The 23,521-nt window shown below is 44.2% G+C and overlaps 1 protein-coding gene across 3 annotated transcripts in view; it reads right to left on the bottom strand.

The window, feature by feature from the left end:
• PIP5K1C (phosphatidylinositol-4-phosphate 5-kinase type 1 gamma) overlaps window positions 1–23,521 on the bottom strand; it is a 116,217-nt gene that overhangs the window by 88,497 nt on the left and 4,199 nt on the right. The window lies entirely within an intron of this gene.

Here is a 23,521-nt window from a genome sequence, read left to right as displayed (position 1 = left end):
AAAATGGTTTACCCTTATTTGTGTCAGGCTATGGATGACAGGATACAGCAGATAGATCCCTGGACCATTGCAGCAAGACACAAGTTCTTGGTCAAATGGCTTTTATTCAGAAATCAGATCATTTTCATATACATGTCCATAGGACTACTTAGAAGCAAGGTAAAAATCTAAGCAGCAAGAGCAGAAGTTGATAGGAATGACATCATGTGAGAGAAACGTCTCTTTCACCATTCGAGTTTATTCCTTTCCCCCCCCTCCCAACCATAAACAAGGCTTTGGGGCTCTCCTAGTGTGAGAACGTTCCACATATTTGTGATATCAAGTTGAGTTGCTAGGAAGCAAGAAATAGCACAGTCTGGGAAGGAGCACAAGGTCATAAACACTGGAAGCTGTTACAGTCCAACAGATAAACACCTGCAAAAGCCTGAGAAAGAAATAGTTATGACACTGGCAAAGTGATATTGAGTTACAGCAGGATAGTTTGTTCAGCACAATAGAATCAAAATTGGCATGGATGGGGCTCAGACATGACAATTTGGGATCAGTTCATCATGGAGAAACTATCAGATCAAATTAAACAAGCTGAAGTGCCATATTATAAATCACATCTTATGGAACAATGGACTCTGGTTTTAGATTTCTTAACGAAAGAAGACTCTATTAAAAAACTCATGTCATCTCAGGACTATTATAAGCTACTTGTTTATGCTTAGATAAACTTATCGATATCACTTCTCTATATTTTATAGAGTGAAAGAACTCAACTTTAGAACTAGACACTATTGGTATTTATGAGGGGGGAAATAGCATTTATTCTTTCTCTTTTTCTCTTCTGTATATAGTTTAATGGAAAGGTAATCTAAAAGTTTTACTAAATATCACTTTTTGTGTAAGGTTCAGCACAAAAACTAAATAAAATTTAAATTGAAAAAACAAAAAGGGTTCCTAGAAATCCCAAAGATTTCTTCACCATTGCTTTAGAAAATCACACACCACGATGCCTTTGTAAAGCTCCAGCTGCCAGAATGAGTAAATGTTAGCTGAAGAAAGGCTTCTGCAAAGTTTCTTCCAGATGACAAAATGCAGTCAGCAAAATTGGTAGGTACCCTTCAAAAGCTCGATGACACAGAAACAGCCAGGCCAGATTATGCCAAACACCAGAGGAGTTCCTCTGATATCTGGCTTCAAGGAGTTGCATGCACCCTGGGAGGGGGACGTTTAGCTACTCCTCCAGCTCCTACAGAGCTGCTTCTTTGGACGGACACACACTCATGAAGGACACGCTCCAGAGTTCTTGCCCTTTCCCTACTCACTGCAAAGGAACAGGGTGGGTGCTGGTGACAGTCTTTGGTCCAGGAAACTCAAGACATGGGAGACTGCCCTGCATCCTTACTTCCTAGGAGTGCTTCTGTGCAGAGGAAAGGATCATTGCACTCTTCCCTTGTAGCATGCATGAGAGGGAATGTGGATTATCCTGATTCTTTTGCATAGGATCAAGGAGGAGAAAGCGCTTGGCTGCTGTCAGGTAGCCTACTGCAAGGGAAAGAAGCAGACTCCCTGCAAGCCATACTCTTTGTCCCAGCCCCAGCCAGAAGAGGCAGCACTGAGCAGGGCAGTGGCAGGCTCTCTATTTGCTCATACGTGCATGGTTCACAGTGAGGGTTCACAGCCACAAGCATGTTGCAATTAGGACATTGTAATGAGCAATGGAATTTCCTATTAGTGGTAACACCAAAGCCTCCAGAAGTCACTGACCTAATGTTATAAAAGTGCGCTGTGGGCAGCAGAGTCTTTTGTTGCTCACAGCTGAAGGGCTGAGTTCCCAGAAATAATCAACCAGATCTCAGTGGCAAACCTCTAGCTTTAAGTCTGTTTTTAAAAGGCTGCCAGGGTGTTAAATAGTGGGTTCAGACACTATGTAGTTCAACAGCTCTTTATTCAGCAGGAACACAGAACACTGACAGACTGAACAGAAGCACTCAATATATATACAGCAGCTCCACCACAAGAATAACTGATAGCCAATGAGAACACATACTTTACAATACCATCATTTGCATAAACTATACACAATGTATGAAGTAGACAGGCCACTGATTGGTCTTTATTATAGAGGACTGATTGGCTGCTGCCTTGAGAAAGTAACCAGTGATATTGCAGGGATTATGGACCAATGAGAATGCAGGCATTGGGAGCCTTGACTGAACTTTAAGCTCAACACAGTATAGTGCATTACAATCAATACAGTAAATACCTTAGAGGCCTTACTCGGCCAACTCAGCCCAGTACAGGGCAACTCAGCCTCAGCACAGGGCAAGCTGTGCATCTAACCCATGAAATCTTCTTGAGAAAGGTGAACTAGAAACACTGTTAAATAAATTAAATCCATCCAGTACATCTTTAGCCCACAGTCCAAGCTCTGCTCACGACCTGAGTTCAATCCCGGCGGAAGCGGGGTTTGGGTAGTCGCCTCAAGGTTGACTCAGCCTTCCATCCTTCTGAGGTCGGTAAAATGAGTACCCAGTTTCCTGGGGGTAAAGTGCAGATGACTGGGGAAGGCAATGGCAAACCACCCTGTAAAAAAGTCTGCCAAGAAAATGTCGTGATGTGACATCCCCCCCATGGGTCAGTAATGACTCGGTGCTTGCACAGGGGACTACCTTTACCTACCTACCTTTATCCAAGGAGCTTAGGGCTGTGCCCCTTCCTCATCTCATCCTAACAACATCCTTGTGAGGTAGATTAGGTTAAGAATGTGTGACTGGCCCACAGTCACCCAGCAAGTTGGGGATTTGAACCCAGGTTTCTGATCTGTAGCAGCCCTAACAGCCCAGACTAACCTGACCTCGTCAGAGTTCAGGAGCTTAAGCAGGGCTGGTACTTGGATGAAAAACCACCACCAAGGAAGACTGGGCCTGCTATGCTGAGGAAGGCAGTGGCAAACCACCTCTGCTCATCTCTTGCCTTGGAAGGCCCCTGAGGTGGAACTTCATGGGGCTCCACGAGTTGGCTGTGACTCAATGGCACACAACTAACTAATGCCTCTGATCCCAATCCTAATCCCCCACAGTGTGGTGGAGATTGCCCTCAAGTCACAGCTGACTTCTGGTGACTCCTGGCGGGATTTTCATGGCAAGAGGTTAACAGAGGTGGTTTGCCATTGCCTGCCTCTGCAACCCTGATCTTCATTGGAGGTGTCCCATCCAATTATTAACCAAGGCCGACTCTGCTTAGCTTCTGAGATCTGACGAAATTAGACTCCCTTGGGCAAGACCCCAGAGTAAGTACAACTTCATGAGGTTTAGTATGTTCAAAACTCTTCATATACCCTCAGCAAGGTAGGACAGAGCTATATCATGGGGAAGAGAGACTGAGGCCAAATGGGTCACTGAAGGCCCCCCCTCATTGCTTTATGATAGCAATGAAATCTGAGTTAGGCACTTCCTTGGCCTATACACACAAACAAAAGTGATCACTAACAAATCTGACTGGTGGAACTAATTTACATTCAACTAATTACAGAAAACTAACAGCAGCCTTCCAGTTCTAGCATGGCCTGGAACACGGAATCTTTTCACCCACACCACCCACACCACACTCTAGAGAGCTGTTCGGCTGAAGCAGTCAGCACACCCCAAAGAGGCATCTTGAATTTTTCTAAAGCAGACAAGAGAAACATCTTTTACCCATCTTGGTTACAAAAGCCACCTGGCTAAATCCTTGATAATTCTTGTTCTGATATTACAACATGAAATGACGATTTTTGCAGAGTATTCATAGAATCATAGAATCATCATAGAATCATAGAGTTGGAAGGGGCCATACAGACCATCTAGTCCAACCCCCTGCCCAGTGCAGGATCAGCCTAAAGCATCTCTGACAAGTATTCATCCAGCCTCTTCTTGAAAACTGCCAGTGAGGGGGAGCTCACCACCTCCCTAGGCAGCTGAGTCCACCTTTTGAACTACTCTGACGGTGAAAAAGTTTTTCCTGATATCCAGTCGGTACCTTTGTGCATGTAGTTTTAGCCCATTGCTTCGCGTCCTTACCCTCTGCTGCCAACTGGAACAGCTCCCTGCCCTCCTCCAAATGACAGCCTTTCAAATATTTAAAGAGAGTAATCATGTCCCCCCTCAACCTCCTCTTCTCCAAACTAAACCTTCCCAAGGCCCTCAGCCTTTCCTCGTAGGGCTCAGTCTCCAGACCCCTGATCATCCTCGTCGCTCTCCTCTGCACCCTCTCAATTTTGTCCACATCCTTTTTGAAGTGAGGCCTACAGAACTGCACACAGTACTCCAGGTGTAGCCTGACCAAGGCAGTATAGAGAGGGGCTATGACCTCCTGCGATTTCGATGCTATGGCCCCTTTGATACAACCCAGGATTGAATTAGCCTTTTTTGCCACCGCATCACACTGACTGCTCATATTCAGTTTACAGTCCACTCTTACCCCAAGATCCCTTTCACATATACTACTGCCCAGAAGTGTATCCCTCATCCAGTATTTGTGCTTCTCATTTTTGTGGCCCAGATGTAATACTGTGCACTTGTCTTTGTTGAATTGCATCCTATTCACAGCTGCCCACTTCTCCAGAGTATTCAGGTCTTGTTGAATTTTAATTCTTCTTGGGTGTTTGCTACCCCTCCCAATTTGGTATCATCAGCAAATTTAATGAGCAGCCCTTCCACTCCTTCATCCAGATCACTGATAAAATATTGAAAAGTACCGGGCCCAAAACCGAGCCCTGCGGCACCCCACTGGACACCTCCCTCCAATCTGATGAAACGCTGTTGACCACCACTCTTTGAGTGTGGTCCTCCAACCAGTTCCCTATCCACCGAACTGTCCTATAGTCTACTCCACAGTCTTCCAGTTTGCCCATCAGAATGTCATGGGGGACCTTATCAAAAGCTTTACTGAAATCCAGATAAATCACATCAACAGAGTTCCCCCGATCGTGTTTGAGAATGGCCCACCCTTCACTCGCTCCTTTTCCTTCCAGCACACTCCCCCATGGAATGACTCTCATCAAGCCTCTGAGTTCATCGAAGTTGGCCCTACGAAAATCTAACCTACGCGTCTGGCTACGAACTTCCTTGGCTCCCCACAGCAACTGGAATTCAAGAAGGACATGGTCACTTCCCCCTAAGGTCCCCACCACCTTCGTCTCATCTACCAATTCTTCCCTGTTGGTTAATATCAAGTCTAGTATGGCCGAACCCCTTGTAGCTTCCTCCACCTTTTGAAAAAGGAAGTTATCGGCCAGGCAGGTCAGGAAATTGCGTGATTCATGACGCTTTGCTGAGCCTGTCTCCCAGCACACATCGGGGAAGTTGAAGTCACCCATAATTACAAGGTTCTGATGTCTGGATACTCTGCCACTTTGTTCAAAGAGGGCAGCATCCATTTCTTCTCGCTGGTCGGGTGGTCTGTAGCAGACTCCAACAACAATACCCTTTGTCCTTCCTCCCCTTATTCAAAGCTGATGAAACTAAAACCAGCATAACAAAAAAGGGTTGTGAATGGTGCTGTGGAGCAATTGGCATAATTGGGGCCATGCTGACACAAGGTCTCTTCTACAAGAATGATAAATTCTTCACTCCTCCTTCCTACACTGTCACACAGTGCTACTGATGTCGGGGAAAAAATGTATATTGCCAGTAATACAGAATGGGAAGAAAGGGGTGACATATTGCAATTTAATGAAGATGCGGCTTAGCCAAAGAGTCTGGAACAAGTTATTTTTCCAAGCCACCAGTTTCCTAAATGCCCTGCCCTGCTAAACATGCTTTCCAAGTTTCCAGAAGGAATAAAAGAAGTCTCTGTGTGTTTTCAATTCGGAAAAGGGTGACACCACACAACAGACTATCATCATGGAACCTGTACCACTTCAAAACTTACAGGAAGGCTGCTTGCTTAAATACTCTCTCCAAATTACCCTCAGTCACACTTTGTGGACAAATCCACAATATCCCGTAATGCCAGAACAAATTTTTGCAGTAAGAAAAATCTACGGAGATGTCCCAATGTAGGAAAGATCTGCGGAGTTGTACCAACGTTAGAGAGAGTTCATTATGCAGAAATAGTGCTCAGATGGGAGGAGGCACACATGCAGGCAGAGGGGCTTAAGAACGAGAAGCAATCTAGGAAAGTAGGAAGAGACAAAAGCACATGAACACATCAAGATGCCTTACGCTGAAGCCAATCATTGGTCTATCAAGGTCAGCCTTGGCTATTCTGCCTGGCAGTGGTTCTCCTGGTCTCAGGCAGAGATTTTCTTGCACAATCCCTGCAACCTTATCCAGGGCTTTTTTTCTGGGCAAAGAGGTAGGGGAACTCTCACCAGGGGCAACTCCTGGGAGGAGGTGGTGAGCTTCTCAATACATGTGTGCACACGCAGTGCGTGCATGATCCTGGGGCTGCACGATGACGTCACTTCTGGGAAGTGTTGTCATCACACAGGCATCGCCACCCTGGGAACGCTCCTGTGCTCCATGGGGGGGTCCGATTCGGCCCGGAACAGGCCGTTCCACCACAGCGGAGAACTCCCCTGCCTGGCAGTGGCCGGAACTGGGACATTTGGGGCCCAAATTGGGGCAAAACAGGCCCAAAATGGCCTGGAACAGCCTGCTGCCACACAGGAGAGCACTCCCCCACAGGGCAGCAGCCCTAACCTGGCCATTTAAGGGCCGATCCGGGCCATTCTGGGCCCAAGTGGGCCAGAAATGGCCCAGATTGGCCTGGAACAGGCTGCTGCCACATGGGAGAGCACTCCTCCACCAAGCAGCGGCCCAATCCTGACCATTTGGGGCCTGAATTGGGCCCAAAATGGCCCAAATGGGCCCAAAGAGAAGTCGGATCTCACTGGTCAGAAGTGTAAGCTGGTCAGCCTTTTGGAGAAGATTCAGAGCCTGGTGGAGAGGATCACCACCCTTCAGGAAATCAAGGAAGGGGAGGATTTTATTGAGAAGAGCTTGGGGGCTCTGCACAAGCATGAAGAAATAAGTCCAAGAGAAGAAGGAAGAGTCGATCTCCCTTCTGAGCCTCCTCTCAGTTCTGCAATTCAAACCAGAAGATGTGGACTAAGGCGAAACTCTGGTCCACTGGAGCTCAAGAATCGTTTTGAGGTGCTTGAGATGGTGATGGAGGTGAGAGTAGAAGGAGAACCACAAAAACCTGGAGGAGGGAGTGAAGAAGGCATGGGGCCACAAGGAAGTGGAAGAAAATGGAAGATGGTGGTCATCGGGGACTCTCTGCTCAGGGGTATGGAACATCATGTGTCCAGGCCAGATCCCCTACGCTGAGAGATGTGTTGCTTGCCGGGAGCCAGAATTCAGGATATTACAGATCGACTGCCGAAACTGATCAGACTGACTGATCAGCACCCATTTGTGCTGGTGCATGTGGTAACAAATGACAGGGCCGCAAGAATTAAAGAGGACTATGAGGCTCTTGGAAGGCAGTTGAGGGCAGTGGGGGCACAGGTGGTATTCTCTTCTATCCTTCCTGTCAAAGGAAGAGGAATGCAAAGGGAGCAGACCATACTCAAGGTAAATCGTTGGCTGAGGTGGTGGTGCCGACAGGAGCGCTTTGGGTTCTGGGACCATGGGATAAGTTTTCTTAGAGAAGGCCTTCTAGCACATGATGAGCTTTACCTCTCACGGTCAGGGAAGAAAATGTTTGGAAAGAACCTGGAGAGCGTTATCAGGAGAGCTTTAAACTGATGCTGCAAAGGGAATGGGACGATCAACATGAGGACTTCAATGAAGAAGTGATAACAGCGGGGGCCCACTTGGGTAGGACAGATCAAATAAAGGTATAAGGCTACAAGTGCCGATATACCAATGCCCAAAGTATGGGTTATAAGACAGAAGAGCTTGAGATTCTCTTGCAAACAGAGGGCTATGATATATTAGGAATTACTGAGACTTGGTAGGATGATTCCCATGACTGGAATGTGCTAGTGGATGGGTAAGAGTTGTTCAAGAAAAACTGGATGGGTAGAAGAAGAGGCGGAGTGGCATTGTATGTGAGGAGAGGGCTTGATTGTCAGCAAGTTCTGGAGAATGTGGTTGATAGCCCAGTGGAAAGTATATTGGTGGAAATAAAGGGAGGAAGGACAAAGGATATTGTTTTTGGAGTCTGCTACAGACAGCTTGACCAGGGAGAGGAAATGGATGCTGCCCTCCCTGAACAGAAAAGCAGCTGGCTGCCCCTATATATACAAGTGGACAGAGAGGGAACAAGCCCACGGGAAGCACACACAAAACTAATCAAAGAATTTACAAAATTGTATTCAAAGTGCATACATATATCAATTTCATTCACATTATCTCATTCCATATCCATAACAAAATGTACAGGGAACACCTTCACAATTGTACATCCAACAACCGGGCATAAACACAAACAGAGTCTATTGTAGATTCCTACGCAAAATCTTGTGTCGAGTGCACAAGCAAGTAAACTTAGCCATTGTGCTCCGGGCTTCAAAGATTGATGATGAATTAACATTAGATTAAGCTTGTTCCTCCCATAATGAAGCGAACAACACGCTCCTGATGAAGGTGCTACGAAATCTGCAGCGTTTAGCCGGCCCCAGATTGGGCGTGGTTTGAGAGTTTGTTCCTCATTTCAAACGGTGACGCCCCCTTTTCATCTGGGAGGTTCCAGGAATTGGCTTGTTCGACACAAGATTTTGCATAGGAATCTACAATAGACTCTGTTTGTGTTTATGCCCGATTGTTGGATGTACAATTGTGAAGGTGTTCCCTGTACAGTTTGTTATGGATATGGAATGAGATAATGTGAATGAAATTGATATATGTATGAATTACCACTATTTATAGCACTTGCACTTTGAATACAATTTTGTAAATTCTTTGATTAGTTTTGTGTGTGCTTCCCGTGGGCTTGTTCCCTCTCTGTCCACTCCCTGAACAGACATCAGAACCTTATAATTATGGGTGACTTCAACTTCCCCGATGTATGCTGGGAGACAAGCTCAGCAAAGCGACAAAAATCATGCAACTTCCTGACCTGCCTGGCCGATAACTTCCTTTTTCAAATGGTGGAGGAAGCTACAAGGGGCTCGGCCATACTAGACTTAATATTAACCAACAGGGAAGAACTGGTAGATGGGGTGAAGGTGGTGGGGACCTTAGGAGGAAGTGATCATGTCCTTCTTGAATTCCAGTTGCTGTGGGGGGCCAAGGAATTCGTAGCCAGACTCGTAGGTTAGATTCTCGTAGGGCTGACTTCAATGAACTCAGAGGCTTGATGAGAGTCATTCTGTGGGAGAGTGTGCTGGAAGGGAAAGGAGCGAGTGAAGGGTGGGCTCTTCTCAAACATGAGCTTTTGCAAGCTCACGCCCTCACTATCCCAGCAAAACGGAAACATGGTAAGAGCTCAATGTGGATGAACAGAGAGCTCCAGAATAAGAAAAAGGAAATATTCAGGAAATGGAGAGAAGGACAGACCTCTAAAGAGGAATATATGAGGGTTACTAGGTACTGCAGATCAGCCGTCAGAGAAACCAAAGCTCAGTATGAGCTGGGTCTGGCCAGGAGGGCTCTCTACAATAAGAAAAACTTCTACAGATAGGTGAGAAGCAAACGCAAGGTAAAAGAGGCAATTGGACCGCTGTTGGGAGTGGAAGGAGAAAGTCTTGATAGAGGACAGAGAAAAAACAGACAGGCTTAATAACTTCTTTGCCTCTGGTTTCTCCCTGAAGAACTCGAGCCCATCTAGAGATGATAGTAGACATAATAGGACATCTGGGGGGCTAGTTGACATTGACATGGATGTGGATAAAATATGGATGTGGATAAAATTGAGAGGGTGCAGAAGAGAGTGACGAGAACGATCAGGGGTCTGGAGAATGAGCCCTACGAGGAAATGCTGAGGGCCTTGGGAATGTTTAGTTTGGAGAAGAGGAGGTTGAGGGGGGACATGATTGCTCTCTTTAAATATCTGAAAGGCTGTCATTTGGAGGAGGGCAGGGAGCTGTTCCAGTTGGCAGCAGAGGATAGGACTTGAAGCAACGGGCTTAAATTACATGCAGAAAGGTACCGGCTGGATTTACATGCAGAAAGGATATCAGGAAAAACATTTTCATGGTCATAGTTCAAAGGTGGAATAAGCTGCCTAGGGAGGTGGTGAGCTCCCCTTCACTGGCAGTTTTCAAGAAGAGGCTGGATGAATATTTGTCAGGGATGCTTTAGGCTCATCCTGCATTGGGCAGGGGGTTGGACTAGAAGGTCTGTATGGCTCCTTCCAACTCTGTGATTCTGTGAAAATGGCCAGGATCTGTTCCCCCAACTGGCAGAGACCCAATCCCGGCCGTTTCAGGTCTGATCCTGGCCATTTTGGGCCCAAACTGGCTGAAAGGTGCCCAAAATGACCAGGATCAGGCTGCTGTCAGACAGAGAAGTCTTCCCCTGCCTGGTAGGGGTCCGATGCCGGTCATTTTGGGCCGATGCTGGCCATTTTGGGCCCCGAATTGGCCCCAAATGGCCAGAACGGCCCCAAAACGGCCCAGATGGGTACCAAACTGGCCTGGAATGGGCCACTGCCGGGCCGTTTCAGTCATTTTGGGCCTATTTAGGGCCCACAACGACCCAGATTGGGGCCGAAACAGCCTGAATCAGACCACTGCCGGGCAGAGGAGGGTTCCCCGTCAGGGCTCGCCGTCGCTGCTGCTGGGCAGGGCGCCGGCTGGGTCGGCCGACGTCAGAGGGGTGCCAGGAATGCTGCAGGATCCTGCTCCGTGGAAGGAGGGGCGGTATACATCACCCAGACTCCCTCTCAGTCCCCTCACTGGCCTGCTCACCCCCTGCGACTTCCATCATCTCCTCCTCCCAGAACTCTCCTCCAAGCTTCTGCTCTCGCACTGCTCCACTCCCACTCCACGCCATCGCTCCTTACTCACACCCACCACCCCAGTGCTCTGCCGAGCCATCCTTTATAGGGCCTTCTCTCACCGCCCTGCCCTTCTTGCAGGCCCCACCTGCCAGGCCACACCCCTCCTTGGCCTCCCAGCATTAGTCTGGGCTGTCTCAAGCTGCTGCAGCTGGGGTAGCTGGCTTGGCTGCCTGGGTCAGCAATAGCTGTGTCTTGTTGGCTAGCTGCCAGGCCTCTCTGGCTGAGCTGATTGCTGAAGGCAGGCCCAGCTGTGGCCCCTTGGCTGGCTGCCCAGCTTTTCCAGTAGAGTGCCTTCAGCAGCTCCACCTGGAGGGGCTTGGCTCTTAGCATCTCCTGAGCCAGGTTACTGTCCTCTATCTGGGGCATGGCTCTGGGCTGTTGTGGCTGCTTCTCCTCCTTGCCTGGTAAGGGCTCTGTTTGGGCCGCTGCTGTGTCCCTATTTCCCCTGCCTTTGCCCTTTCCCTCTGGTCTGCTTAGCCCCCTATCCTCCCCCTGGAGGGTGGGACTAGCTGGTCTCTCCCTGCTCCTTCCAGCCCTCTGAGGCTTTGGCCTTTTGCTCCTTTCCCCTGGTGTAGGCAGGTTCTGGCCCTGGTTGCCGGCTGGGGCGGCAGAGCAGCTGTCTCCCGGCTGCCTCCCCTTGCTTCCTCCCGGCAAGGCTGGGGGCTGAGGCTCAGACCCCAGACACCCCCACCCGGCATCCAGGCTGTTGAGGGCCTGTTTCAGGCCCAAAGTAGCCAAAATAGGCCATTTTAAAAATACTCACGTGACACTAGTCACTAGCTGCCAGAACACCGCTCTGGGGCATTTTGGCTCAAAAAAAGCCCTGACCGTGTTCTTTTCACTGCTGACTGAACTCCTGGGCCTTTTGCATGCATGCAAAGCAGGTGCTGTACCACTCAGCCATGCCCCTCCCCCAAAAACAGCAGGTGAAGGAGAAGCAGGGGAGTCTGGAAATGGTGGAAAAATAGTCCAGAGGCAAGAGGAGGTGCTGAGACAGAAGAAGAGCCAGGGAAAGTGGAGTGGACAAAGAGGAAAGCTGCACAGAGGCCTGAAGCTACAGAGGTGAGAAACACTATCGATTTGAAATCAGGAGCCAAGTCTTTGGCTCCGAGCCTCAAGCTAAGAAGTGACCCAGCTTTTTGCGTTTGTTAACTCACTGGGATGGGTGAAAAGCCAACAACCCACTCACCAGGCCTCTCCAGGCCAAAACAAAGGGAGGGGGTGGCGGCTGACAATTACTCCATCTGTGCTCCTGCTGCCTGCCTACCATGCTGCCTCATCTGAGAGCCTTAATTATACTCTCTGCAGCTGGCATGTAGGGTGACAAGCTTCAGCAAACAAATATACAAAAGAAAATAAAAGGAAAAAGGCTTGAGCTCACAGAAATGATAGATTTGTAGAGGTCATCAAGGTGATAAGAAGACAGGCAGACTCTTCCTCCTCCAGTCCTAACCCTGCCATAAAGGGTAGGGAGAGATCTCGGTTGATGTGCCCCTCCCCCAGCCCTTAGCTTCCCTCCCTACACAAACACAATCAGTCCTTCCCCACCCACCCCCAAATTGCTAAGCATATTTTGTTGGAAGAACAAAAGATAAAGTTCAGCAAGCCTGAAAGAATGGAAAATCAGTGGCTCAGTAACTTTGATGGATCAAGGCAATGGAAGTGGAAATACACAAGGTGCCTTGAAGAAAATGTGTTTTGGGTTCCCCAGCATCCATTTCCAATGATCTAGCCCTCAAGAGGGGCTGAAGACCACCCTCTGTTATGCCTCTGTGATCTGGATGGTTATTCATCCTCCAGAAAGACTATCTCCAAGATAATAATAAAACAATTGTAAATGCTTTGTAACCTAAAAAAAAAAAAGACACAATGCTGATCAGAACTACAGTTTGGAATATTTGGGGGGTATTTTTAAATACACACCAAGATGAGAGATTAGGGGCAAGAAAATGCCCTCTGTAGACCCTCTTGGTGAAAACGACTGCTTTGCATAAGAGCTGTGGATCATGCCCATGTATGAGTACATTACACTGGGAAACCTCTCACCCAATTTCTTGACACTAAAACAAGGTCATCTCCCTCTCTTCCACCTAGGAGCATGCACCTGTAAAGGTGGGAGAAGACCCTCCTTTATAACTCTGGCTGCAAACATGACAGTGTTGCCCCTTTTGCCTGCAGCTCTCTACCAGCACTCTCTACTGTGGTGCCATTTGATGCTCTTTCTCTCCCTTCCTTCCAACTCCTCTCAAAAGCTTATCTTTTCTGAGAAGATCTTTTTAGATCAATGCCTATATGCCATCCCTCCAATGTTAAAAAGCAACATTACCCTTACCTCTCCTCCCCACAGCTTCAGAAATGTAATCTGAAGCTCTTTTTAGGAAGGAACAAGTGCAGAGATGTTGAAGTTTTTTGGTAAAGGGCTACAATAGCATTATATAAAATCAGCAGAGAAATAAAAAAAATGTTAAATCGTAACTGAGAAAAAATCAGACAACCTTCTTTGGCCATTCTTTCAGAAGACAGCCTTCTGTTCCCTCAGCTGTCCCCTCCACCCTTACCCCTTCAGGTTCCTTCCATTTCAGCATAATCTGCTCAGGGATCAGAGGAGATGCCTCTCGGCACGTCCCCATAAGCCACTTAATACTCTTGAGCAGTGCTGTGAATAAGAACAGCAAACTGGGCTCAAAAGTCAAGATGGCTACACAGCCATCTCCTTGCCCAATATCAAAGCCTGGTGTTGCTCGAGCACCTTCCAGTCATTGTTAGCTCATTTCTGCAGAAAATAAATGTGACAGGCATGCAGCAAGGAGTCCAACAAAACTTGCTAAAAGGCAAATTGGCAGGCTGCTGCTGCTGCAAGACACAACAACCAGGCCTGCCAAGGAGGGGGAGGATTAGAGGGACAAATTCTGAGGACCTTGGGAGCCACGCAAGTCAAGTGATCTCGTTTTATGTTACTTGGGTTGGTGTCCAGGTGGACAGAAGGAACTTTCTCCTGGTGGTAACAGTAATCTGAAGAGCATGTGTGTATATTACAACACAGTAAAAAAATAAATCAAAATTCAGCACACAGATCATCCAAAAGGACACCAGTGTTCCCAAGCTAAATTCCATAAGCAGTGCAATGATGCAAACAAGCAACCTGCACTGTGTCTGTGTGCATAATTTATTTCAACAATGTTTATTATTATTCCAAATTTGTATTCGTTTTTGTCAGTCTTAGAATATTAAGTTAAGTGGGGCACAGAAGCCCAGGCCTCTGACTTCTGGAAATATTAGTTAGCTACCTCTCCACAATACTGTTTTTACCTGAAAGGAAGATTAGCTGTGCTATCATGAAAAACAGGCATCTCTTTAAATTCTCATACAAGTTACATGTATATATGTTTAAAACCTTTTGTTTAGTTTCTTTTAAGGGGGTTGTCTTATGTTCAGTCAGATAAATACGAATATGTAATTTTCATAGGATGATTCTCACACTGGTTCAAACCTACCTTTATAATGATAACGGATAGAAACTTGGGGTTTTTTAATGATACAAAGTCTCTTTTTTGCATTATTAAAAAGAAACACTTCACTGATGTGGCTAAGTCAGTATGACCAAGCTACATTTCTGTATATGAAGGTACATGGGAAGAATCTTGGACAATATCCAAAAAACATGGTTGAGAAGTTTGCCTGCTTCCACCTGGATGGGTAGAGCAAAGAACACAATGATCCTGGAATATGCGCTGGTGATCACCACACAAACAGAGGCTGCATATCTTTCAGAAACATCAGGAAATGCCCAAACCACAACAAACTGCAAACAAAAATTCAAGGGTCAGATGAGCGGTTTTGTGATTGACAAAGCTGCAAACGTGACAAAGATGCAAAATACTTAGAAAAAAACAACAGAGGAAGCTTGCTCCTAATGGATGGCTGTACTATCCATTTGATGCATCCTTTTAGCTAAAGACTTAACTAAGGAGTAAAAGAAAATGTTGGGGAAATTCCATAACTAAGCTCCAACTTCAAGTGCAGGATAATGCAAACTAACTGTCATTCAAAATGAACAATGGAATTCAGCAGTAGACTGTCTTGAACAGTTTATTTAGAATCAATCTACTCTCACTGTATGCCATTAAAGGTATTTGAATTGAATTGATCTACTCTCACAGAAATCGGTAAAGAAAATCAGTAGCATGGCTTTAGCATAATGTCAGCAGTAGTAAACAATAATTGAAACAATAATTGTCAGCAACACAATCATGGCATGTATGTAGACAGACAGACATGACACCAACAGATCTTGTCAGACCAATCTGGTTTCCTTCTTTGATTGAGTGACGAGCTTACTGGATCATGGGAATTCTGTCAACGTGATTTACCCTCAGGAAAGGCTGAGGGCCTTGGGAATGTTCAGTTTGGAGATAAGGAGATTGAGGGGGGGCATGGTTGCTCTATTTAAATATTTGAAAGGCTGTCATTTGGAGGAGGGCAAGGAGCTATTCCAGTTGGCAGCAGAGGATAGGACTCAAAGCAACAGGCTTAAATTACATGCACAAAGGTACCCGCTGGATATTAGGAAAAACTTTTTCACGGTCAGAGTAGTTCAAAGGTGGAATCAGCTGCCTAGGGAGGTGGTGAGCTCCCCTTCACTGGCAGTTCTCAAGAAGAGGCTGGATTAATATTTGTCAGGGATGCTTTAGGCTCATCCTGCATTGGGCAGGGGGTGGGACTAGAAGGTCTGTATGGCCCCTTCCAACTCTGTGATTCTGAAATTAAACTGCAAGCATCAAGGCAGCGAATGGCTCAAGCACTAAATCCACCTCATTTCCTTGCTAACATTCTCAACCCCAGATATAAAGTTAGATGTCTAATTTCTGAAGAAGATTCAGCTACCATGAAATAGGCATCTAATGATCATGCTGGAATTATGCCAGCCATTATAAACTTCAGGGCTGGAAAACCATTTAAACAGCATGTTTGTCAAGAACATTCTCAGCGAACATGGTCCTCTAAAGTGGCATCTGGATCCAGAGTTCCTTCAGATGCTAAACCTGCTTTTTACAGCAGAAGCTTCCTCTGGAGGCAACAAGAGAATTTTGTCATAATTTGTTATTATTTCTTCAAAGCTCCAAAATCAACTGCAAGTAGAAAAAGAAGGAACACTTGTGTTTCTCTTTCAATTTATTTTCAGGTGGGTAGCCACTTTGGTCCACAGCAGAAGAGCAAGATTCAAGTCCAGTAGCACCTTAAAGATCAACAAGATTTCCAGCTTTCTAGAGTCAAAGCCCCCTTTGTCTGACAACATTCAAAAGCCAACACTCTGATAATCTTGTTGGACTTCAATATTCTACTGGACGAAAATCTTGTTCTTTCAATTTATGAATAATTTATTTAAAATATTTATATACCTACCTTTCTTTCAGGCATCTCAGGACCCAAGATGGTAATTAAAAAAATAGTGGGAATTGAGAATGAAATCTAGGTTGAGAGCTGTTGTTGCTTTGATGTACTTGTCGGTTAGAGTTAATAACATCTGGAAATAAAAGGTATAGGCTTGGAAACTCATAAGACTGCTGCATATGTGAACATTTAAGGTTCATGTGCTGTTTTGTGTACAATTTCTTTCTAGACAACATTCCCAAAGTACCACAAAGTCACCCAGGTAGTAAGCAAAATGATCCATTTAATAAACTATGTAATATTTTTTTAAATTAGGAAAAATAAAATTCTCTTAAAATTATGTAAAGTACACTTAGATATCTGTGTATGTGGAGAGTGCCCTCAAGTCATGTTTGTCAGTTAGTTTATTCAGCTTAGCAGCCCATAGGCCATACACTATAACAAAGTTTAACAATTAAAAATAACAGTTGAAGAAAAAGTTGCCATGTCCACAATGCAGCTTTTGCAGTAATAGTCTTAATTTTAAAGAATCAGGAATGTTCGAATACTTCAGTAGCCCACCTACACGGAGCAATGCAACAATAATAGTCATCCCGAAACCAGGTAAAGCCCCACTAAATCAATCTTCCTATCGACCCATCTCTGCTAAACCAGGACTACAAAATATTTACATCTATCATAACCCGGAGACTAAACACATTTATACATCAATATATACATCAGGACCAATCAGGTTTTATACCAGACAGAGACATCACAGACAACATCCATAAAACCCTTAATATACTGACTACATGCAAACATAACAAAACAGAATCACTCCTACTCTCCTTGGACATTGAGAAAGCGTTCGATTTGTTGGAACCATCATATTTACATGCACTTCTGAAACTACTGAACTTTGGCCATAATATTATTCAAACCATAACCACAATTTACTCACAAGCAACAGCACAAATCTCAATAAATAATATTCTCTCAGAAAAGATAAATCTTACAAGAGGAACCAGGCAAGGATGTTCCCTATCACCAATTATCTTTGCCCTAGCACTTGAACCTCTAGCTACAGAAATTGGCAATAACAACCTAATTCAAGGAATAGAAATAGGATCCAAAACACACAAAATCAGCATGTTTGCAGATGACATGCTCCTATATATAACAGAACCAAGCTCAACCATACCACACGTACAACAATTGTTAGATTCATTCGCAATAATATCTGGCTTAACAATCAATGCCTCAAAATCAAATATACTTCCAATCAATCCAAAACAATAAACCAAAGATAAAATCAAAGCATCATACAAATTTTAATGGGTAAATAAATATTTGCCACATCTAGGAATTAACATCCCCTCAAATTTGGAGCATCTAATAAAATATAATCATAATAAAAAATTAAAACCATAAAAATGACATATTTGATTGGAATAAGCAACAGCAGCACTCTTGGTATGATAGATACCATTTAATTAAAACTTTTATTCTCCCCAAATTAATTTTCTTATTTAGAGCAATACCTATATCAATTCCATTTACAATGACAAAAAAATGGCAAACAATGCTTAATAACTTTCTTTGGAACTATAAGAAATCACAAACCTCATTTCGTGTGCTTAGACAAAACAATTAAAACGGTGGTTTCAAATACCCCAATATAACAATATATATGAACACCATTTATCTTTCAAAAATAACTCAAATTCTAAAAAACATAGAGGACCCAGCTCGGACTCAAACTCTAGAACCTCTTTATAACCCCATGCACTTACAAGAAATATTTTGGTGCAAGAATAATCTTAGGCCAACTCAAATCAATAATAACATACTTTTAACAAATCTACTAAGGACTTGAGATAAATTTAGATCAAAAATTCTACCCAATATATCAAGATATACTACAATCTTATCACAAGAGTGGTTCCCCCCAGGGAACATAAAAATATCCTGAAGCCAATGCAAAATACTATACAATAAAAGACTAATTGATATAATATCACATAAAGGCATACTTTCAAAAACTGAATTAGAAAAAAAAATGGGAGATAATATCCAGTGGTTCAGCTATCTACAATTATCCCATATGGCTTACCAAATCAAATTAACAGAAATAATTAATAAACTAAAAATGGCATTTGAAGAAATCTTTCTTTCTAATGAAAAGAAAGAGAAACATTTCGAAAATTTATAAAATTCTAATTGATATAAACAAACCAAAGCAGTTTCATTATCAAAACAAATGGCAGCAAGATTGTAATATGACAATAACCGAAGAACAGTGGAAAGCAATTTGGACTTTCAATTTAATTCTTGTGAAATAAAGAGAACGCTCCAAACCTTTAAAATCATAGAATCAGAGAGTTGGAAGGGGCCATACAGACCTTCTAGTCCAACCCCCTGCCCAGTGCAGGATCAGCCTAAAGCATCTCTGACAAATATTCATCCAGCCTCTTCTTGAAAACTGCCAGTGAGGGGGAGCTCACTAGGCAGCTGATTCCACTTTTAAACTACTCTGACTGTGAAAAAGTTCTTCCTAATATCTTTGTGCGTGTAATTTAAGCCCGTTGTTTCGGGTCCTATCCTCTGCTGCCAACTGGAACAGCTCCCTGCCCTCCTCCAAATGACAGCCTTTCAAATACTTAAAGAGAGCAATCATGCCCCCCCTCAATCTCCTCTTCTCCAAACTAAACATTCCCAAGGCCCTCAGCCTTTCCTCGTAGAGCTCAGTCTCCAGACCCTTGATCATCCTCGTTGCTCTCCTCTGCACCCTCTCGATTTTGGCCACATCCTTTTTGAAGTGAGGCCTCCAGAACTGCACACAATCATCCAGGGGCAGCCTGACCAAGGCAGTATAGAGAGGGGCTATGACCTCCTGCGATTTCAACGCTATGGCCCCTTTGATACAACCCAGGATTGAATTAGCCTTTTTTGCCACCGCATCACACTGACTGCTCATATTTAGTTTACAGTCCACTCTTACCCCAAGATCCCTTTCACATATACTACTGCCCAGAAGCGTATCCCTCATCCAGTATTTGTGCTTCCCATTTTTGTGGCCCAGATGTAATACTGTGCGCTTGTCTTTGTTGAATTACATCCTATTCACAGCTGCCCACTTCTCCAGAGTATTCAGGTCTTGTTGAATTTTAATTCTATCTTCTTGGGTGTTTGCTACTCCTCCCAATTTGGTATCATCAGCAAATTTAATGAGCAGCCCTTCCACTCTTTCATCCAGATCATTGATAAAAATATTGAAAAGTACCAGGCCCAAAACCGAGCCCTGCAGCACCCCACTGGACAACTCCCTCCAATCTGATGAAACGCCGTTGATCACCACTCTTTGGGTGCGGTCCTCTAACCAGTTCCCTATCCACCATCCTCTAGTCCAGTCCAGTCTTCCAGTTTGCCCATCAGAATGTCATGGGAGACCTTATCAAAAGTTTTACTGAAATCCAGATAAATCACATCAACAGAGTTCCCCCAATCCAGTAAGCTGGTCACTCGATCAAAGAAGGAAACCAGGTTGGTCTGGCAAGATTTGTTAGGGACAAAATCATGCTGACTTCCCCGGATCACTGAGTCGTTCTTCAGATGCTTACAGATCAATCCCTTTAAAATCTGCTCGAATATCTTCCCAGCAACAGAAGTCAGACTGACCAGCCTGTAGTTTCCTTGGTCATCCTTCTTCCCTTTCTTAAAGATTGGGATAACATTTGCTCTTCTCCAATCTTGTGGCACATCCCCAGTCTTCCAGGAGGCCTTGAAGATGATGGACAGGGGTTCTGCAAGTTCTCTGGAAAGTTCTTTCAGCACTCTTGGGTGCACCCCATCCAGCCCAGGGGATTTGTATTCATCCAGTGCAGCCAGATGCCTCTCCACAACCCCTCTGTCAATGTCAACTAGCCACTCAGGTGTCCTGTCACATTTTCTACTATCTCTAGATGTGCCTGAGTTCTTCTAATGTCATGGTGGTTGTTATGACCCTTTACTTTCTCTTGGGTAGATTTTTCCTTTTATCTTTCCCTTACACCCTCTGGGTAGTTTGCTGCCACCAGGAATATTATATTCCAAGTTATTTTAAGTTTTCCCTTTGGTAATATGCCTAAGCGTCAGGCTCCTTCATGGTTCTATGTGGCCCTGAGGATAAGGATATAGCAATGACAGCTACTCTGGGATATAATAAAAGCAAAATAAACTTTTATTTTTTCAAGAAGCGTATCGGTTTCGTAAAAGTAGTTCTCAGTTCTTAAAGTTACTTCATTTAAACTCATTCACACAGATTTCTTCTAAGGCCTCACACACAGTTAGCCTCTTTCTCTGACTCAATATTTCTTTCACAGACGTGCTTAAAGTTACTCAGGTAGCACACAGCTAGCCTGCTTTCTCTAGACTCAATATTTCTCTCACAGAAATGTTTAAAACTCCTCAGGCAGCACACAGCTGGCCTCTCTTTCCCCAACTCTTATTCACAGAAATATTAAACCTGCTCAGGCAGCACACAGCTGGCCTCTCTTTCCCTGACGGAGTGTTCTTTCACAAACATGCTCAGTTCAGGTTCCACACAGGCTATATTTCTCTCATAAATACTTCAACATACTCAGGCAGCACACAGCCAGCCTGCTTTCTTCTGACTGAAACTTTTTTTCTCACTCTCAGTCTAAACTGCATTCACTCCGCCCACACTCTCAGTCATAAGCCAATCATATCCCTCACTCATCCCTCTCCTTCACCCCCACTCTTCACCTATCTCACACCAAGCATTTAAAGACACATGCACACATTTACTTGAAATCATTACAGTGGTATTTAACACCGAAAAAATTATCTAGAAGTTACTCCTCAAATTCACCCGCATGTTGGAAAAAATGTGGCAACATTGGTACTTATGGTCATTGTTGGTGGCAATGTCCAATTCTTAACAAATGTTGGGAAGAAATCACACAGCATATCAAATGAATAACTAAATATTAAATCCCAATACAGCTTCAATTTATTTTAATTTGTGGCAAGACATGGAGATGCCATCAATAAGATGCAATCTAATTAATAGCCTACTTGTAGTAGCAAAGACACTCATTGCCTCACAATGGAAAAATTCAAAACCTCCTACAATAGAACAATGGCTGACAAAAGTATGGGACCAACTCATTATTGAAAAAATCACAGACAGCCTACATAAAGACACTATAACTTCAAGGTCAACCAGGTTTTATGAAAAATGATGGCCTTTTTTGAATATATCAATAACAAAGAGATGCAATAGCCAAACCATATTTATCGTTATATTATGGAACTGTAAATAATGTTATAATTACTGCAGATAACGTTTCAAAATATATACCACAAGTTGTTAAAACTATTCTGTCATGACAATAATTGTAATGTGCACAATTAAGCGTTTTGTATTACAGTCACAATTTTCACTCTTAATAAAATTTATGTTTTTCAAAAAAGAATACTTCAGTAGCCATTTATTAAGGAATCTCTCTCTGGCTAGTTCATGCTTTGGACAGTGAAAGAAGGTATGGGACAGTGAGTCAACTTCGGCAATGCGTTGCAATGTGTAATCATATATGACCGCCTCAGTTTTGGAACTACCAGCATACTAAGGTAATGAGGCGGGTCAAACTGGGTAGAATATTTAATTCCCATGTAGAGCAGGGAACATTTTTGTGCAGCATCCTTTTAAAGGGAATCCCTCAAGTCAGAGCCAACTTATAGCAACTCCTAGTGGGATTTTCATGGCAAGAGACTAACAGAGGTGGTTTGCCATTGCCTGCCTCTGCAATCCTGGTCTCGGTTGGAGATATCCCATCCAATGACCAACTAAGGCCAACCCTGCTTAGCTTCTGAGATCTTACGAGATCAGGCTCACCTGGGATATCCAGGTCAGGGCACACTTAGATATGTATTTCATTGTAAATTAACACATTTTAATAAGATTTGTGTGAAAAGGTATTAATAGGAAACTTAATTTTAATCATTCACTGGAACACCCTGCTAGTTAGCTTCCTGGGAACAGGTGGCGGTGGTTGTGGGGGGTGGGGGAGAGACTAGCTGGCCAGACTGCTTGAGATGGGGAGCTGAGCTCAATGTCTCTTTTTCTATCAGATCTGTTCTTTAGCAGGAAAATCACTTGGCCAATGAAAGGCTTGAGGTGCTTTTGCAAATACACAGGGAATCAAAGCATGTAGTCATACCACCTCTTGCTTGTTGAAACTGGGGTGCCATTTCCTCTTCCACTAAAGCATCATCACTCTGGATCATACATGCAGGAGGAAGGAAGTGCCAAGGAAGTGGCAGAGCCTTTGTGAGGTACTCCACTTCAGCCTGAAGGTGATGGATTCTGGATTTGAATGTTTCTTAAAAACACAGAAAGCTAACCCCAGAGGGAGACATGATCCACCACCTTTCTTCAAGGGCTCTGTCACCTCATTCATCTGCATGTGTGAATCAGACCTAAAGTGAGGGATGCCAAAGAGTATCTGGGGAACCGAAAGGCATGGGCAAAATTAACAAATGGAAATACTGCACTTGTTTAATGTGAAAAGTTAATTTTCATCCATCAAACTTCAACTTGCACCTCTCTCCAAGGTATCCTTTATCTTAAAAATTACTCATATGCCACTATGGTCCCAATGCCAGGACTCCAAGCCTCATCAGACTCCTTGTTCTTCAAATAGCTACTGTCAAGCCAGCCACAAGCCACAGCAAAACAGATGAACAGATCTGGCTTGAGAAAACATGACCACGGTTGCATTCTCTTGCCTTAACTCCAAAACCACACAAAGAAAATAGGTTTGTGCTAATGCTTTAAGCTCAGCTCTTGGCAATGTTGAGTATTTATGGCACAAGCATATGGAGAGCAGCAGTACCACCACCACTCCAAGTAGAAATAACAGCCACAGAGCAGTAACACTGGATTCTTTCAGCAAAGTTCACCTTAAAATCCTTCCAGAATAATTTTTTTTTAAATCTCAAAACTCAGTCATCAAAGACAGAGTGAAAGCAAGACATTCAAAGCCATGAAGTTTGCTGGGCGACTCTGAGGCAGGCCTAATTTTCTGACTTTCTGCATGTTATAAGAAATGTAGGTACTATGCTGTTCAATGGTTATACTGGCCTTTGAATAAAGGAAATCCTGGGTCAAATTTCTCAATCAACCATGAAGCTCACAGGACTAGTTGCTCACAGGCTAGCCTAT

This window comes from Eublepharis macularius, chromosome 5 (genome assembly GCF_028583425.1).
Source record: "Eublepharis macularius isolate TG4126 chromosome 5, MPM_Emac_v1.0, whole genome shotgun sequence".
Classification (NCBI taxonomy): Eukaryota; Metazoa; Chordata; class Lepidosauria; order Squamata; family Eublepharidae; genus Eublepharis; species Eublepharis macularius.
This window is presented reverse-complemented; position numbering and strand designations above follow the sequence as displayed.